A 19,450-nucleotide genomic window follows, 5' to 3' on the forward strand; every position below is an offset into this window, starting at 1 on the left:
TATTTTTGTAACTTAATATTAAGTGGGCAACCAACTGTGAGATTGGGCTTGGACAATCCAAATGTCGATGCCGGCATCGTTAGTAGGTTTGGTTATATCATTATGAGCTATATTTTAGACCAATATTATTAATTTTAGAAATATTTTAGTAGCTTTGTTTATGTATGTTAGTAGGTTTGGTTATATCATTGTGAGCTATATTTTAAATCAATATTATTAATTTTAGAAATACTCCGTATTTTAGTAGCTTTGATTATGATGTTTGATATAAGACACTAGTGGCTCTGCCTCACTCTCCTATCACTCTCTGTCTCGAGATACACGCACATAAAAACAAAGAGAGAGCAGATGCAAAAGTCCTTGGCCATTAAGGCCGGTGAGGTAACGTTCTTCCCTTCACACGGGGAGGAATCAACAAACAAATGATAATAAATTTTTCTGTGTTCAAATTGTTCAATATGTTGAACAGTCGAAGGCTTCTGGATGTTTGTTCTGTATTTTGTTGCAAGAATTATCCAAAGTGAAGGTATCTGGACATTCTTGTGCAAACTTTAACGCCCCACTAAGAGCATTCACGGTAGAATAATCAAAATAAAAATATTGCTAAGGTTAGCAATATTTGCTCAAAAAAGTGATCACATTAGAATAACCAAACCTAACAACCTCTTAGCAACTCATCAAATTTTGGCCTTTGAGTAATTGAAACTAGCAACCTTTTGCCAATAACCAAATTTTCTCTCTCAATCAAATACACCATCATTACACAAAAACCTTCTTTCTCTCTCTCTCTCTCTCTCTCTCTCTCTCTCTCTCTCTCAACAATGTTTTCAAAAACTAATTTTAAAAAACTGTATTTTTCAGATTTTTTTTTGCTTTTTTCAAAAATTTTAAAAAGTGTAAGTAAATAAAGTTTGTGTTTTTAAAAAACTATTTTTGAAATTTCAAAACTCTTTTACATAAATTTTAAAATACTATTTTTTTTTGGTAAACGGATTTTGAGATTTCAAAACTGTTATTAAAAAACTGTATTTTATAGTTTTTAAATTTTCAAAACTGTTTGTGTAAATACAGTTCTTTCAAAATTTCTCAAAACTGTATCTACAGTTTTTAAGTGAACAAAGTGTGTTTTTTGAAAAACTGTTTTTTTTTCGAAAAATTGTTTTTTTTATACAACTTTTTTTTTGTTTTTTGAAAACTTTTTTTTATCCAACTGTTTTGTTTTTCTTAAAAAACTATTTATTAAACAGTTTTTGTCAAAAAATATGCGTGAAATGAAGGGAAAAAGTTTGGAGAGCCCATTGGTTTTGATTATGGGCAAAAAAAAAACACCAATGTGGGATTTGACATTACTAACTTTAACAGTCTCTTAATGGATAATCAAAATTTTATGTGGCATATTTTGATTATTCACATTTGTTTATTCTACTATGGATGCTCTAACCCCCCGCTAATGTATACAATATTGACAAGAAAAAAAAAACGCGGCCTCATGTCCACTTTGGAATAGCTAAAAATTATGATTTGAAAAGCATTTTTGTATCTGTTCAAAAAAGAAGCATTTTTGTATGATGTTTGAATACCTGTAGGCTGTAGCACCAATTCAAGTCCATTACAAGAAATGGAGGCACAATATACTGTAATGTATTTCGTAAGTATGAATATAAAATTTTACTAACTATAACTAACAAGTAACAATGCTGACTTTTGCCGAGGAAAAGAAAAAACTTCAAATCCATTGCATCAAGATCAATTTGAACCGTTTTATCACGAACTCACACAAGCACTGGATCATAAATTGGTTGCAACAACTGGAGTCTCGTCCTGAAATGGACTTCAAAAGTCATCGTTGGATTTTTTTCAAAAGTCATCGTTGGATTTTTACACTAACGGCCCACGTATTAACTTCTTCAATTTGATGACATCACTCGAGTAATGTCATTACGACGAGGTGTCGATGACCTCAGTACCCAAGAGGTGAGGTGGTGGCAAACTTGCAAGCTCCTCTTCAATTGCGATTAGGTTCTTGTAGCTTCGTAGGAGTATTATCGAATCGGCCTCTGAATCTTCCAACAATCTTGTTCTACCTTTCAAATACAATTGGAGTCCATCGAAATCCCTACACATTGGGTTCACACAATTTCAATCGATTGGAAACACTTCGAAGAAAAATTCTTCAAATGACATACCAAAAAGAAAAAGAAAAATATTCAACATCCTGACATGCAGCCTTTTATACCAAGTTATACACGAAACCAAATGAAGGCCGTGATAAGTGACGGAAAAAAAAAACACTAACATGGGTTTCTTCTGTTACGAAAAAGCAACAGTAAGAGTCTCCTCTAGAAAAGTCTGCATGCTTTTAGACAATTTTTCCAAAGAGCAGCATGAGGGCCTCTTGTCTTGAGTATCTTGAACTTCATCAATATTTCTAAACATCTTCGTACCCACTTGTAAATATCTAACAATCTAGTTATTTAAGAAAATATTTTAATTTGCAAATAGAAATTCATTTCAGACAATGTGTTTTTTTATGGGAAATGTGCAAGACTCTCTGGTAGTCTGAAAAGTCATAGTAGAACACAAGAAATTCATTTCAGACAATATGTCTAATAGACTTTCAAACTTTAAGAAACTTCAATTTTATACCTAAACTTTTCTTCTGTAAGTCAAATAGACCTTTTCCGTCAAGTTCCGTTAAATTGATAACTGAAATTGCTAACATGGTTGTTTTCCGTTACATAGACTCTCTCTCCCCCTCTGTCTCTCTCACACACACATACACACCCCGCCACCGCCACTTCCTCCTCCTCAAATCAGGTCAACTTGAAACCCTATCTTCGATGTCTAAATTGATAATCAGAATATATATATGATGCAAGAAGTCTTTAGAGAAACTACCATCCAAACGAAGGATTGTCATCCTAATTGAAACTTGTGTCATATTGTGATCTTTGTTCAATAGCTAGGGATCATGTCAGGGGTAACTATGTGCAGTCTCACTTATTTAGAACCTGAAATGCCAAAATTTTTATGGTTATGTAAATAAACAGGAACAGTTTAGGATCTCTTGAAAACAATTAATTGAGCAATTGCGTGTTATTTACGATTTTAAAATAATAGAACAATTCCATTACGTGCACAACAATAGTCCTAACTCTTAGTGTTTAAACATTGCAGAAACCAATCCCTACTATGATTAGTCGATACCTCCAAGAAAATCAGGATGAAGTAGTCGAGGTGTTGAATGAAATCTGAAGACCTTTCCCGCCAATTCCAGCAATAAAACATTGAAATCCACAGGCCTCAAGCTCCTTGATTACTTTATCGACCACTGTTCTTGATGATACTGATAAATGCAGTCAAGGATATATCAAAACAAATAATGTTGAACATATGTATTCAGGATTTACTTTCATGAACTAATTCGTAAAGAGTTAGGACTTGCAAATCTAGAATAACTCTGCGAGCACATAATCTTAGAAATGATAAGAATTCTGTCTAAATCCAAATCATACTAAACAAGCACTTCCAAGTTAGCCTTACTGAAAATGCCCAGTAAGCTCTAGAATTTCAGAATAACATAATCCTTATTATATATATCCTACATTTTAATCTATTTAATCCAATCCTTCTATTTGGTTGACAGAAAATTTGAATCAGAAGATCGACCTCTGTGTTGTATAGCCCAAGTGCAATCTTCTGATATTCATTTCGATCATGTGTGTCTCCAAAATAATTTCCCTTGTTCCAGCCCCAACTTCCATACACCATACCCAATCTAATGAGACAAGCAATTTGACATGGAAGCCGTGGTGACAGCCATAAAACATTTAAAAATTAACAAAGTGAATCTAATGAACTTCAAAGCACGTTAGAGTAAAACAAAAACACACAAGATATACTTAAAAAATTTTAGAATGTCAATGAGAAAAAATTATAAGCAGAACAAGTAAATGGATACGGGTTGGTAGTAGTGTCAGAACGCAGCCTCCACCACCAGCTCCAGTTAACTTGGAAGCCAATTTGTATTTCAACGTTGTTCGAAGCACGGTTTCAATTGAAGCATGGCTAACACCCATACATTGGAGCAACCCTTGGTTCATTTCCATTAGTTCTTCTAGTTTGTCTTCTTTCTCGGTTGCTGCAATGTCATCATGAGCTGGTGATTGGATAATTGTAGCTACTTCATTGCTAATAGAATCAACAGCCTGAACACTGCTGCCATTGCAGTTGGGTGCCTGACCGTCCTCTGTGAAACACCAGCAAACAATGCTTTCGTGTTCCTCCCAACATTTGTGTTGGTTATGAGCATCTTAATTGGAGTATTCGACTTGAGACGTGTCAGCTCACCTGACTTAAACTTGATCATATTGCCTGTTACAAAAACTTTGTCACTTACGTATCCAAACTCTGAAGCCTTCTTGATTAAAGAAGCCGAAAAGCATCAGATGGAAATCAAGAAATGTGCTGACTAAACAAGTTTAGAATTCATTATCATGAAGATGGCACATCAACTGCTAGGTGTACCGACCATTTTTGGACCGAAACCGTACCGACGGCCGCGCGCGGCCGTCTCCGGCCACCGGACGGCCGATCCGAGCCGTCCAAAAATTTTAAAAAAAAAAACCGAGGGGCCCCACGCGGGAATTAACGTCATCCGATGTGTGTAGGGTGCTTGATCTAAACACCCTATTTTTCGTGTATATATGTATACACGAAAAATAGGGTGTTTAGATCAAGCACCCTACACACATCGGATGACGTTAATTCCCGCGTGGGGCCCCTCGGTTTTTTTTTTTAAAATTTTTGGACGGCTCGGATCGGCCGTCCGGTGGCCGGAGACGGCCGCGCGCGGCCGTCGGTACGGTTTCGGTCCAAAAATGGTCGGTACACATAGGATTTTCGTTATTATTTACTGCACCGTATCATGAAATATTCTAAGTTATGAAAAAAATCTCAAAATGACTCCAACAAAGTCCGATCACAATGTATATGATTATTTTCTAGTAGCAAACGAATGCTTTGCTGTTCCCACAACATGCTCATTTTCTAAACGTTTTGCTGAAAATTTCTGGAATCGTAAGCCCATTTCCTTCTTGTCTTCAATCGACATTCATCAACAGAATATACGGATTCCAATTTGTGAATGGCATCAATTGCTCTCAACACTCATTGAGTTGACAAGGTAGAGAGGGAAGGGAAAGTACTTTCCAAAAGTATAAAGATGTTGCATTTAACACATGAAATGAAACATCACATACCATATGTGCATACGGTGTTGTCAATACCAGACGGCTTCCCATGGATTATCTTTTCACCTTCAAAAGCCCATTTGTTCACCAGTTCCAGTTCATTCTCGCCAAAACTCAACCAACCTTGCTGGGTGGAATCTAGATTTGCAGAATCTGACAAAGCAAGCAGGGCTGCAGCGAGTGACACAGAGAATGCAGCAGATGAACCCAAGGCTGAATCAAGTGGGAGCTCAGAAGCGACAACCACCGTTGCAGGTTTATAGCTGACACAGTAATGAACCCAGGTCAAGTTTCAGAACTTTGTGAGCAGAAAAGGGCAAGGTTAAACCTAGAAAAAAATCAAACAAGTATTAGACACATACCCTTGAATGCAAGTGTAAAGCCAGAGAAATGCTGTAACTCCAGCACCGATAGTTATATTTGCCTCCGGATTAACATTTTGTTCTTCGACTAGAGCTGCAAGTATGTTAATAGTTTCTGCTGAGCATGATTTGGGTGATGAAGGCGAATGGCTACCCTTTTCAGATAGTGCTTTAATTCTTCCAACTGGCCAGGAAAAATGTAAGGCCATATCATCCAGATGCAGCCACAGTTTATCATTGTTATCTGCATAAAAAGGATAACACCAGTAAGAAATCCAGTCGAAAGAGAACCCAAAATCATATTAGAAGAACCATCTCAAGCATTCTGACAAAGAATTCCACCTATTACGAGGACAGACTTCTTTATCAGAAAGGGCTCCAAGTGATTATTATAAGCCGTGTCCTGAATCGGGTTTGAATCCTCGTATGTAGAACCAATAAGGGTTCTAGTTATCAAAAGGAACTTCAAATGATAATAGTCGGTGCTGGTACAAGAATTCAGAACCTTACCTTGCTCTGCTAGCATTATTTGTTTAGGTTAGGTTACACTAAATCCGTATAGAATAGAACCTTGGTAAGACTTCTCTGACTTTTGAAGAAAGATTTTTGTTCTTAAACAATACAGAAAAACATTCCAATTCTCAGTAAAGGAATGCAAACAACCTAAAGGCACAAAAATTAGATCTTCTACAACCATCGTCCCAAAATTAAACACTGATTTGTAGGTTGAATCCTTAATCCACCAAGTTATTTAAGTATTCAACTGATTTTTTCCCCACATAACTGTCTAATATGTATTGATTTTTGCATTTGATTGTCTAAATTGCAGGGGCAGCTCTACCATAGGCCGAGGGGGTTCAGAAAATGCACTAAAATGTGAGAATATTTTTCAACATATAATTTAGGTTATTCTCTACTATCGTATGCACTGGATCAGTCCTATGAAATCAAAATAAATGAAAATTCACCAACATTTGTAAGCAGGCAACCAACTCAACAAAACAAAAACACAAAAAAAAAAAAAAAAAACCAAGCCCAATAAATTGTTCGCCAAAATAAATATCATTACTTTCTACACATTTTTTTACCAAATAAATTTCTGAACAGTTGTCATTGCTGAATTGTGTCACACAATGCAATAATCCTGTTGGAATTTGGGACAGGTCCAGGACCAAATCGGGTCGCCCATGTGGGCATGACCCGGTGACCCATATATTAGAGAGTCTTATCTCATTTTGGAGATAAGATAGGAGAAGAAGTTGAAGTAATTCTAATCTCTTAGGATTAGAAGACTTCTAAAGCATTTAGGATGCTTTCTCTCTCTATTTATTTCATGCAGGATGTCCATAAAGACATAAACAAGAATATAGAATACAATAATATACACCATAGGTATTCAAAAGATATAGAGTTCTGGGAAACTCTCTCTCTCTTCAATAGTTCTCTCTATCATTAAAGAGCAATCCGAGCTTTTGCACCGTGGAATAGAGGGTGATATTAGATCCTCGTAGTATCACTCCATCGCAGGAATTTGTCGCTAATTTGGTACGTGATCGAGAGTTCGTAATCCATCCATGCCAAGGTCCGGTTCGGTTAAAGTTCGCAAGGTAACCCGAATCATCCGCTTCTGCACTATGGTTATATTTTTCTAACATTAGTATCAGAGCTTTAGTTTGATGTTTTCGTGCTCTTTAGTACTTGAATAGTCATATGTATCATGTTTTAGGCGTACGTATTGACTGATTTTCGTGTATGCCGGATATGGATCCGAAAAACGCGATTTTTCAAAAGTTCTCGGAATTGCTTCAAATTTTTACAGAACATAGTCCATAACATGTATATCATATCTGAAAAGTTTCGTGTTGATTGGATAAACCATTTGTGAGAAAAATCGAATCCTAGTTGTTTTCCCGAAACTTTGACTGGGCAGAGCTTTTTCTATGTTTGACTCAGCATGCGAGACTTACATCACTGTGTAGCTTTTGTTTCTAGCTTTGCAACGGTATATTATAAGCGTAATTTGGAGTTACGGATCAAAAGTAATGGCAAGCCCTAGTTTGGGCATGTTTTTGGAGAAGATGAAGTGCAAATTCTGCACACTCTCACTCTCAACCAAGAGAAAGTGAGATTCACCCTTCACTGTACCGGTGTTATATGGAAAAACCAAGAGTACCGCTGAACTCGAAATTGAATTTTCTACATTTCTTTGTATTTATTTTATTTTTCTGAAATGAAATTATTTTTTCAGAATTTTAAATACAAGAAAAATGAAATTTTTGACTCGGTTTATAAGAGAGTGGAGATGTGTGCCTCATCCCTTGGGAGCCAAATTTTTGGTGGCATATTCTGCTACTGTTGCCCATTGTTTGGGGTATGAAGTGTAATATTCAAGTGAGCATGGTTTTTTATTCTGTATTTTCTGTTCATTGCTTATTCAGGAAAATTAGAATAAAAATCTAAAAAATTATAAATTTTTGGATTTAACCTCCTAGAATCAGAAAAAATTTATAGGAGTGATTGGTGTAATTTTTCAGTATGCGTTGTTTTTTTATTCTGTATTTTCTATCCGGTGATAATTTGGGAAAATTAGAATAAAAATCTAAAAAATTTTAAATTTTTGGATTCAACCTCCTGGATTCAGTACCTATTCATTGGTGGAAGTTTTTTATTTTTCCAGTATATGTTGATATTATTTGGCATTTTCTACTTGTTATTTGACAATAATTGCATGTGAGCAACTGGAAATGTAAAAAATATTCAAAACAACATGTTTAATATTTTGGATGATTTTACATGTTGTATGTGACATGTTTGGATAATTTTTGGCATTGTTCAATGTTTAAATTGTTCATTTTGATAGCATGAAAAATACTTTTTAATGCATAAATTGTGTTATGCACTGTAATAAATTTGTTTCATGCTTGTGATATGCCATATCTAGTGGGAGGTTGTTCGGTAGAGAAAATATTTTCATATATTTTTCTCGAAACCTAAAATTTTGCGCCTGAATTAAATTAAATTGTAATAATAAAATACTTAGAGGCGCAGGAGATGATTATAAGCTTTGCGAGTTTTCAATATTGCGACATGTATGGTATTATTATTTTCTAATTTAGATTCTTGCTGCAAAATAATTCTGTGTTGTGTTGTTATTAATAATCTCATGCACATTTCTTTGCTAGAGTTGAAATGGAAGCTAAGAAAGTTGTAGCTGATTTGACCCAGGTTGAGAAATTGAAAAGCGACAATTATAATGTTTGGCGCTATGAGATCCAATTTCTCCTTAATGAGCTAGAGGTCTTGCAGATCATTGACCATGAGATGGTTAAGCCAAAACTTAGTGACTCACCAAAGTATCTTTGTGATCTTGAGGCCTATGAAAAATGGTACAAGAAAGATCAGTGTGTGCGTCTTACTATGGTACGCAGCATGCACAATGATTTGATATGTGAGTTTGAGTACTATGAGACTGCTTATAAGTTGTGGAAAGCTATCAAACAAAAATATGATATCGACTTCTTGACTAAGATGGTCTCAAACTTGAAATGTGATGATGAACATAAATCCGAGATCATGAAGGCTAAGCGCCAAGAGGCAGCTGAGCCAGATGGTTCATGCATCATAGTTGAGACTGTCCCTCGCAGGTTTGGGTACCAGCGAAGAAAGGCTAAACGCGCACTTAAGAAAGGAGCTGCTATAGGCCTTAACCCTATTGGCACTGGTTCTTTTAAGCGCAATATAGGCAAGAAGAAGAGTAGTGACAAAAACAAGGCCAGAAGGGCGTGCTTTTACTATGACAAGTTGGGACACTTTGCTCGTGAGTGCACTGAGCCTAAGAAGGCACACCATATTTTTTGTTTCTCGTGTTGACTGTTTTGAAACATGTGAAAGTTTAGTTGCTTATTCTCCTCATTCGTGGGTTGTAGACTCATGAGAAGCCAACCAATTAGCGAGGAAACAAGATAGATTTGTGGAGTATCGCTGAGTTCCAGTTGAAGGCCAAAGAATTTTCATGATAAACAAGTCTAGTGTGTTAGTGGGGCGTTGGCAAGCTGGACATGCGACATGGGCGCACTTTGTTTTTTCATAAAGTACTTTATGCTCCAAGAATTTGACGAAACTTGTTATTAGTCACTAGCATGATTGGTCTAGGTTTTTATTTTTGTTTGAGAGTAACTAAGTGAGGATTAATTTGGGTACAATTTATTATGGTTTTAGATGGTTTGATAATACTAGATGTTATTAATTTTAATTTTAATAATATTGCTAGTGATTCTATTAGCTTTGTTACATTTTCTGTTGATGTTGATTCTTTTAAATGCCATTGGAAATTAGGTCACATTGGGCAAGAAGGGGATTTGTTAAGTCAACCTGCCCATTTGTGACCATTGCCCAACAAGAAAAGTAATTAGAAAATCATTCAGAAAACCATAAGGGCATTTGTTCCATTACAGCCTATCCGTTAGACATTTGTGGCTGAAATTGAGTCACTAGATGTGGATTTTTGGAGGAGGATTTTCCTAGCAGATGAGAGGTTAGTAGAGATGTAGAACTCTATGAGATGGAGAATCCAACGAGAGGCGTACCAAATGTCTAGTTGAGAAATGGGGAAGAAATTCTCCTATCTCCTGGGGATAGTGAGAGCGACTTACTTAATCATGAATTAGATCTAATGGATATGGATTCCCAAGATCCTCTTAGGCATAAAAGCAAACATTGAATAATCTCTCGTCGTCTATTTGGGATTGAGGGGGAGTTTGTCATGATTGCTCCTAAAGATTAAGGAGAGCCCAAAACAGCGGGAGAAACTCCTTTATCGCCTGCTAGTAAGGAATGGATAGCTGCAATGTAAGATGAAATGGAGTTTATAAAGATAAACCTTGTCTGGGACTTGGTTGATCTTTCACTTGGGCGCAAGATCATTGAGAACAAATGGGTTCTTAAGATCAAACGCGAAGCAGATGGTCCCATACTGAGCAATAAGACTCGTCTATTGGTGAAGTTATTCTAGCCTTAGAACTATTTTAGATGGACGTTAAGGCAATAGGTTAGGAGCGCAGAGTTTGCAAGCTCCAACGGTCTATCTATGGCCTAAAACAATTATTCAGGCAGTGGTACCTGAGATTTCATCGAGCCATTTGGGTTTACGATGATCAATGAAGGTCATTGCGTGCATATGAGACGGTCCAAAAATAGTTTCTTGATATTATCATTCTAAGTTGATGACATTTTAGTTGGCTAGAATGACTAGGAGATTATAGATGCCACACAGTTGTGGTTATCCTTCACTTATGAGATGAAGGAATGGGCAAACTAAGCTATGTGCTCAGAGTTGAGATCTTAAGGGATCCTTCTAAGAAGATTCTTTCTTGAAGAATGTTTTTAGAACGATTCCGGAGACAAAGCTGCAAACTCATAGACACTTCTATTATTAAAGGCGAGACTTAGGGGCTTAACATGGAACCTAAAACTCCTAAAGAATTGGAACTGATGGCCCACATGCCCTATTCAAGTACCATTGGCAGCTTATAAGTAGTTATTGATCCAATCTTGGTCGTGATCGTTGACAAGCAGTCAAGAGGATATTAACATATCTCCAAGGGACTGCTTATAATATGCTTTGTTTCCAAAGTATGTATCTATGCCTAGTCGGGTCAAAGATATTGTTGCGCAAAAGGAAATGATTATAAAACACATAGCTACAAGTCGTATAATTGTATGCCCTTTGTCTAAGCCCTTTGCTAAGAAGACTTTTGAGACTTATGATAAGGCTTTAGGACTGCGTAGATGATGATAGATGTGTTTTATTTACTAATTTCATTAATCACTTCTTTCAGATGTTTGGGATATTTACGTCATTTGTGCACTTAATATTAGCTATTATTGTTGCAATTTGGTCAATTGTTTATTGAACAACACATACAGATTTGAAAGATTGATGTCAGTAGGTTAGATTGGCTCACTCAGATGAGTAATCACCTTCGGCGCTTGAGATAGCGAGCAAAGATGAGACGGATGGGTAGTAAGATATACAGGTTGGACCTGTGATTTAGTATGATAAGAAGAATCAGATATACCCACCATATGTCGCCTTGATTGGAACCAAGATAAGGTCTATTAGCAAGAGACCAATTTCGGATAATTCCCCCTATCTTGAGATTAACTTGTATTTGTTAGTCAGATGTGAGGACTCGTATAGCGCCATGATGGCAAGCTATCTCAGAACTTGGGTTGGGCATTAGGTAGCGACTAGACTAAGGTCTGTACGGTGTTTAGGAGTATGATGTCGCTTTTTGGAAAAGTAACTCTATCGTAGCATGTATTCATACTACATGTGCTTAGCGATCATTTATTTTAGAGGTGAGTGAATGGATCTTTATTTCCTCACTGTGTGAGTCTAAGAGTGACTGCATATATATTAAATGTGCTCTTTGATTTTTGACTATATCATGTAGTAGAGGCTTTGTGTTGCTACTCTAGCTTGATTACCTAAGACCACGAAATGTCAGGGTCCCATGGAGCATGTCTGGGAAAGGAGCAAGGTTAAAATGAAGTGACATGAGGGCGAAAAGAGGATCATTTAGTAGTACACCCTTGCAATATATTCACTGTCGACAACTCAGGTCGCTCTATTGGGACGCGGATTGGGTGTGAATATAGAGTGCATGATGTTGGGGGGTCAAGCATGCTTTTTGGAAGGATTAAAGATGCTTGGTCCGGTGTAACTAAATGGATTCAGGGTACATGAGACACTCTTATGGGTTGATGTCTCTATGCTGGCTCTTAAAAGAGTTTCTAGTGTATAGCTCCCACTTGCAGGTGCTCCAGCGATCGCACGGTTCATTAGCGCATATGAGTTTGCTTCTTAGTTGGGTAGATAGAAGAGAGATTGATACAACTTGTCATGCCCATGCATGGACGAGTGGGAGATGTTGAAATTTAGGACAGGTCCGAGACAATATCTCATCTTGGAGATAAGATAGGAGAAGTTGAAGTAATTCTAATCTCTTAGGATTAGAAGACTTCTAAAGTATTTACGATGCTCTCTCTCTATTTATTTCCTGCAGGATGTCCATAAAGAACATACACAAGAATATAGAACACAATAATATACACCAGAGGGATACAACAGATATAGAGTTTTGGGAAACTCTTTCTCTCTTCGATAGTTCTCTCTACCATTAAAGAGCAATTCGGGTTTTTGCATCGTGGAATAGAGGGTGATACTCGATCCTCGTAGTATCACTCCATCACAGGAATTTGTCGCTAATTTGGTACGTGATCGAGAGTTCGTAATCCATCCACACCAAGGTCCGGTTCGGTTAAAGTTCGCAAGGTAACCCGAATCACCCGCTTCCGCACTGTGGTTATATTTTTCTAACAGATCCAAATTACGAAAGTATATATTTTGCACAACGTATCTCAGCCACACCCGTATTTTAAGTATTTTACTACTTTTTTTCCCAAGGTGTATATGTATCCGAATAAATGCCTCATAATCGATATAAGTAAGAGACGTCAATAAATTATTAAACCAATCAAAAGCGAAAATTAAGATCACGTTTTTAAGCAAACGCAGATTAACAGCCAGAGTGGAGTCACTATGTTGGTTATCTATTGCTCTCGTATCTCTGAGCTGGGGCTAAGATGACAGTATTGCTTTGTGTAACTCTTGTTTCTATGGTCATCCTAGGTCATCATCCTCTAGAAGCCGCCCTAGTCTGCCATTGCATTTTCAATTTATGCATTCAAATTAGTACATATCATTGCATACTGTATATCAACTATTGAAAATAGGAAAAGTCTATCCAGTGCCAAAGCATGCTTATCCAACATCGAAAGCAGTAAGTAGTTTGGATTTTGGGGGTTCATACCTGGGATCTAGTCATTACTGGAACTGGAGCCAGAGCCAGAGCCGCTGCTCTGGGATAGTGCAATTGTAAGGAGGGTGCCACATGCTGTTCTCCCTATCCATTTCTCCATGGCAAATGTTAAGCACACAGCCTCATGTCCCACTCCGCTAGCACCTGGAGCACGCTTTGGCGATCAGAATACAAGTCAAAGGAGCAATGGCTTGTGCTACCCAAATCCAAGTTCACCGATGGCACGTTCATCCTGAAGAATGATCCTTCGGTCCTGTCCAATTCAACGACGATCAGCCATATCGTCCTTTCAATCCATCAACGGCGATCAGTCATGTCGTCCTTTCAATCAATCAACGGCGATCAGAATATCGTCTGCTTCAATCAATCTACGACGATCAGCCATATCGTCCTTTCAATCCATCAACGGCGATCAGTCATGTCGTCCTTTCAATCAATCAACGGCGATCAGAATATCGTCTGCTTCAATCAATCAACGACGATCAGCCATATCGTCCTTTCAATCCATCAACGACGATCAGTCATGTCGTCCTTTCAATCAATCAACGGCGATCAGAATATCGTCCGCTTCAATCAATAAACGGCGATCAGCCATATCGTCTTTTCAATTCATCAACGACGATCAGCCATATTATCCTTTCAATCAATCAACGACGATCGGCCATGTCGTCCTTCAAATCAACGGCGGTCTACCCGTCCTTTAAATCAATTCAAATCAACAACGGTATACCCAAATCAATTCAATCAGTGATGATCAACCATGTCGTCTCTTTCAATCTTTCAACGACGATCAGCCACGTCGTTCGTTTCAATTCAATCAACGACGATCAACCATGTCGTCCTTTTCAATCAATCAAAGACGATCAACCATGTCGTCTATTTCAATCTTTTAATGACGATCAGCCATGTCGTCCGTTTCAATTCAATCAATGACGATGAGCCATGTCATCCCTTTCAATCAATTAACGACGATTAGCCATGTCGTTCGTTTCATTCCATCAACGACGATCAGCAATGTCGTCCCTTTCAATCAATCAACGACGATCAACCATATTGTCTCTTTCAATCTTTCAACGACGATCAGCTATGTCGTCCGTTTCAATTCAATCAACGACGATCAGCCATGTCGCCCCTTTCAATCAATTAATGACGATCAGCCATGTCGTCCGTTTCATTCCATAAACGGCGATCAGCCTTGTCGCCCTTTTCAATCCATCAACGACGATCAGAATATTGTCCCACGGTCTGTCCGTCCACAACTAGCTATTCCCTAGGAAAGTCCGCCTCGGCCTGCCCCGAACGAATACCTCTACTTCAGTCTAGCTTAAAGCACATATTTCAGCAGCCTTATTGCTCTGTCTTGGATGGTCTTTGATAAGGAGATTAGCTCTGATTCCCAACAGATGGAATTTAACCTACCTAACACGACCTACCTGCGTTTGTTGGAAATTATGTGTGCCAAGGATAGCTTGATCCCCATTAATGATGGTCTACCCGTCCAATTTCAAATCAACGACGGTCCACCCGTCCAACTTCAAATCAACGACGGTATACTCATTCCTTCAAATCAATTCAATCAACGATGGTCAGCTATGTCGTGCTTCAAATCAATCAATCAACGACGGTCTACCTATCCTTTAAATCAATTCAATCAACGACAATCAACCATGTCGTCCTTCAAATCAACGACGGTCTACCCATCCTTCAAATCAATTCAATCAATAGCGATCAGAATATTGTTCGCTTCAATCCATCATCGGCATTCAGAATATTGTCCCACAGTCCATTCGTCCAATCAGCACAACGACGGCCCACCCATCCAATCAATCTACAAAAATCGTCCGCTTGTCCTGATCCACTTTGGTCTACAGTTAGCGTAGCTTCCAATAGTCTTATTGCTCTATCTCGGATGGTATTTGATAAGAGATTGGCTCTGATTCCCAACGGATGGAATTTAACCTACCTGACACGACCTACCCGTGATTGTTGAAGTTATTTTGCCGAAGAAGGTTTGATCCCCAGCGGCAAGGATTTGTCTACAACTAATTATTTTCCAGGAGAGCCCGTCTCGGCATTCAATGATGGTCCACGCATTGCTATTTCCCAACAGAGTTCAAACTCTCTTCCAACGGTCTTAAGATGGTCTGCCCATCTTCGATCTCTCAATGGACGGTATTTTTATATACATGTCCGCATTTTCAATTTTCTTCTGGATAGCATTGAGAGGGTGTCTAGAAACCTTTGACGTTACTTGTACCAAGACAATGGTGCTCCAAGTGCCGTCAAAGGGGGGCTAAAGTAGACACCCTATTATGGACTGTCCAGATTAGTTTACTTATGGTCTTTGATTCCCCAATGATGATTACGGTTAAGAACATTTCGAGGTTATTGGTGTGTTTGAGCTTTGAGTGTCTTGAACCTCACTCAAACCTTTGTCGAGCCTTGTCCAAACCCTTCAAGCCAGAACCAAATGGCTTTAGCAAAACCATACTTGCTTACGCCAGTACTGTGCTGGCGTGCGCTGGTAAACTGCCACGTGTCAGTCATCGACCGTTTACCCAGTTGTTACCGGCGCACGCAGGTACGTTATTTACATACGCCAATCAAAGCCAGTCAAATCGTCACTATTCAACCACGTGCTCAAGACTTTTGTGGCCACCCTGACGTAATCTACAGTTCCTTGATGATTACAATCGTGCAGCCGGCTCCCCTTCTCCCCTACACCACCTTTCAACCCAAGTCCCATGCATTTAATACATAGAGACTTCTCTTCTTAACCCAGCCAGCCTTTAGCCAGCTGGTTACTGCCCTCTCTCCAGTCCACTTTTGTGCTATAAATACCCCCCTTGCATTCATATGTAAGGGGTTAACCACCATAAAGACTCCAACTATCTTCTTCTCTTCTCTCTCTAGTTCTTTGCTCTTCCTTCTTTCATTCATTGAAAGAACAAGCAAAGAGTACCATTTTCACAAACCACAACCCTCATTCTATCCACCATCCATCCACCAAACCTCAAGTTCAAGCTCAAACTCACCCTCAACCTTAAATCAAAGGTATACCACCTTTTACATACATTATGTTCTGACCCCTGAGGGGGGCTGGCAGGGTCAAGGCTGGTAATTTATACCAATCCTGGCCCTAAAGCTGGTAAGGTTTCAAAGGCAATGTAAAGCTATCACTGGCGCGTGCCAGTTACTTCAAGCCGTATGCCAGTTATGGTTGTACGTGCAGTACTGGTGTGGGGATCACTGATCAGCTAGTTTCTGCTTTTCTTTCCATTTTATCGCCTTTATGCATGCTAAGAACCAGTTTACTGCTTTCTGTATTTTAGGACTATGTAGTGGCTATTTGTATCTTCTGTTTTAAAGGCTACTGGGATCCATCTGGCCATGTTCCAGAGCCCAAATAATGCAAAGCCAAGCACTGACCAAATAGTGTAACTGGCGTATGGGGTCTTTGGACTGGCGTACGACAGTTACAATGAGTCCAGTGGTTGGCCCTTGCATGTCAGTTAATCCTAGGCTCTGTTTACTTCCCCACATTGTTTATGGGGTGTTCTATTGATTTTCTGGTTATAAAGCTATATCTGCTGTCTGTAACTATATTTATTCTGTTATATTATCTGTGTGGTTTGTCTTAGGTGTGCACTGGTCCTTTCCAGAGCCTAGAGGATTAAGAACAGAAGCTGTGAGTTTTGGATCTACCGGCGCACGCCAGTGTTAGTGTGGTGTACGCAGGTCATCTCTATATGCAGTGGCATGGCCAGTGCACACAGGCTTGTTCCTGTGTATATAATTCCAGATCAGCGTGCTCCAGTTTATCCAAAGTGCTCACAGGCGCTTGTTCTCAATCTATTATCAATTGTTTCAATAAGTCATCCATCACATTTTTGTCATATAAATGCAATTTGTTGCAGTTTTAATCTCCTTTAACTGTTCCCTCGCCCTAATTGGAAAAATTATTAATGAGAGAAAAATGCAAACGTTTTATAAAAATGCCCGAGTAGAGACCAATCTCTGGATTGGGTGAGAGGAGTGCCATAAAACCCTTCCCCTTTCGTAACCTGGCTCCTGAGCCTCAGATATCGAAGGTGACGACGGTCTAGTCTACAAGCCTTTTTCAAATCAAAACGTAGCAAAACGTTTTAAGTTCGGTTCCTTGGGTGCATATCGCAAAATCCGAGTGGCGCCTCTGAATCAAAGCGTTTCGCCGCGCTTTTCCAAAAAAGGGCCGCACCAAAATTTTTCATAAAAATTTTTCGGGGCGTGTGCCCACACATATAAGGTTATCTATTGATATCTGAACCGTATTTTTATTTTTTACCAACACAAGAACATATAATATTACATGTGTATATCTAAACTTTGTATCATGCCAAATATGTTCTCTGCATGTTGAAAAAGTGCACATATAAACTTATACGTCACAATAAATGAGAATTTTTAAACTTTGTTTGGTTTCATGAACTGGAGATGGTGAACGAATCCACCTAAAAAATAAACATAATAAATAAGAAGTAATTAACTCTTGAATAAGGTTTTGAGAAATGAGAAGGAGGACTTTGCCAATTCCTCAAGGGGTTTTTGTGTAAATCTAAATAAGTTATAGGCAAATTCCCCAGTTATTGCTCCCAAAAGTGGCCCAACTATGTACACCCACAACTATTTCTCTGACGAATTACACTTTTGCTTCAACAACGGTGACTTACCGGATGAAGACGCCTGAGACAAATTTGAAACCACAAACGGCTGCTGCTGCTTCGTATCCGTCTCCCTCGTCAACGACGAGTTTGCTCTGGCAATCGCTGGTGAGTATGAGAAGCTAATCACGCCGTTCTTCAGGTTCGGGTGAGAAATTGCCAAAGGAATCTACTGAATCGGAGTCAGGCAATAGACCCTAGTCTCCGGCTTGTCATTAAGTTGGACCAGAATCGGGGGGTGCAAAACTAGAGGGGCTCGCCAGAACTATAACGCCCCGATTTTCAAAGAATTTCAGAAGCATTAACCCTAAAATACACTGGATTCTATAAACTACTAGACCCCTATTTGTCGTTATACAAAATTTACATTAAAAAAAAATATACAAAAATAATCTAACATGATAGTTAAACATCTTCCGAGTGACTCTAGTCTTGATACAGATCCCAAACATACTCAATCTTCGCCCTTGGTATTCCTCCTGTGTCAAACTGCTCCACCATAGAATTCTACACCCTCTGGCAAATTGATCGCCGAAGCAACCGATTTACCAGGATACTAACATATCCGTGAGTGATAATTCACCCAGTAAAATAATCCTAACCCTATTAATCCCTTACTCTACCGTTAGCAGATCAACAATATAATAATTCATAATACACAAAAGGTACAACATAATAGCACATCGTCTTTTTCTTTACCATCCCTCATCTTACATGAAATTTAAGGATCCTCTCTACAAGATCATTTCCTCCCACATTCATTAACTACAATCATCTCATGGATCCACCCTTCTTCTTGCTTATCCTGTTCCAGGGTCCTAGGTGAGCGCACCTAAGTTATGTACCTAGCATGTTTTCATTTAAGACCATAACAGGAAAATCAAGTCATCCAATGACGTATCTTATATTAGGGTTAGACATCCACTACCCCACGCTAACTATAATCGTCTCATGGGACCCATTTCCTTCTTCAAAGAGAAACTTCCCATGACGTATCATACATTAATGTCTCACTAACTATAATCGTCTCATGAGACCCATTCCCTTCCTCAAAGAGAAACTTCCCATGACGTATCATACGTTAGTGTCACAACATATCTCATCACCGGACCCCGCATGTAACTCATCTCAACACAGGGCCCCATTGATTACCCTTGCCATAGCCATGGCTCAAATCACAATCCACAACATCACACCTCAATACTTTATCAGTTTTCCATTTACTTAACATCGTTTACGTGAATCACTACTCG

General features: G+C 38.6%; 1 pseudogene; it reads right to left on the reverse strand.

The window, feature by feature from the left end:
* Positions 1–1,862: 1,862 nt before the first annotated feature.
* The window catches only part of LOC131327327 (mevalonate kinase-like), an 87,569-nt pseudogene continuing 69,981 nt past the window's right edge, over positions 1,863–19,450 (reverse strand).

Source organism: Rhododendron vialii, chromosome 5a (assembly GCF_030253575.1).
Source record: "Rhododendron vialii isolate Sample 1 chromosome 5a, ASM3025357v1".
In the NCBI taxonomy this organism is placed as follows: Eukaryota; Viridiplantae; Streptophyta; class Magnoliopsida; order Ericales; family Ericaceae; genus Rhododendron; species Rhododendron vialii.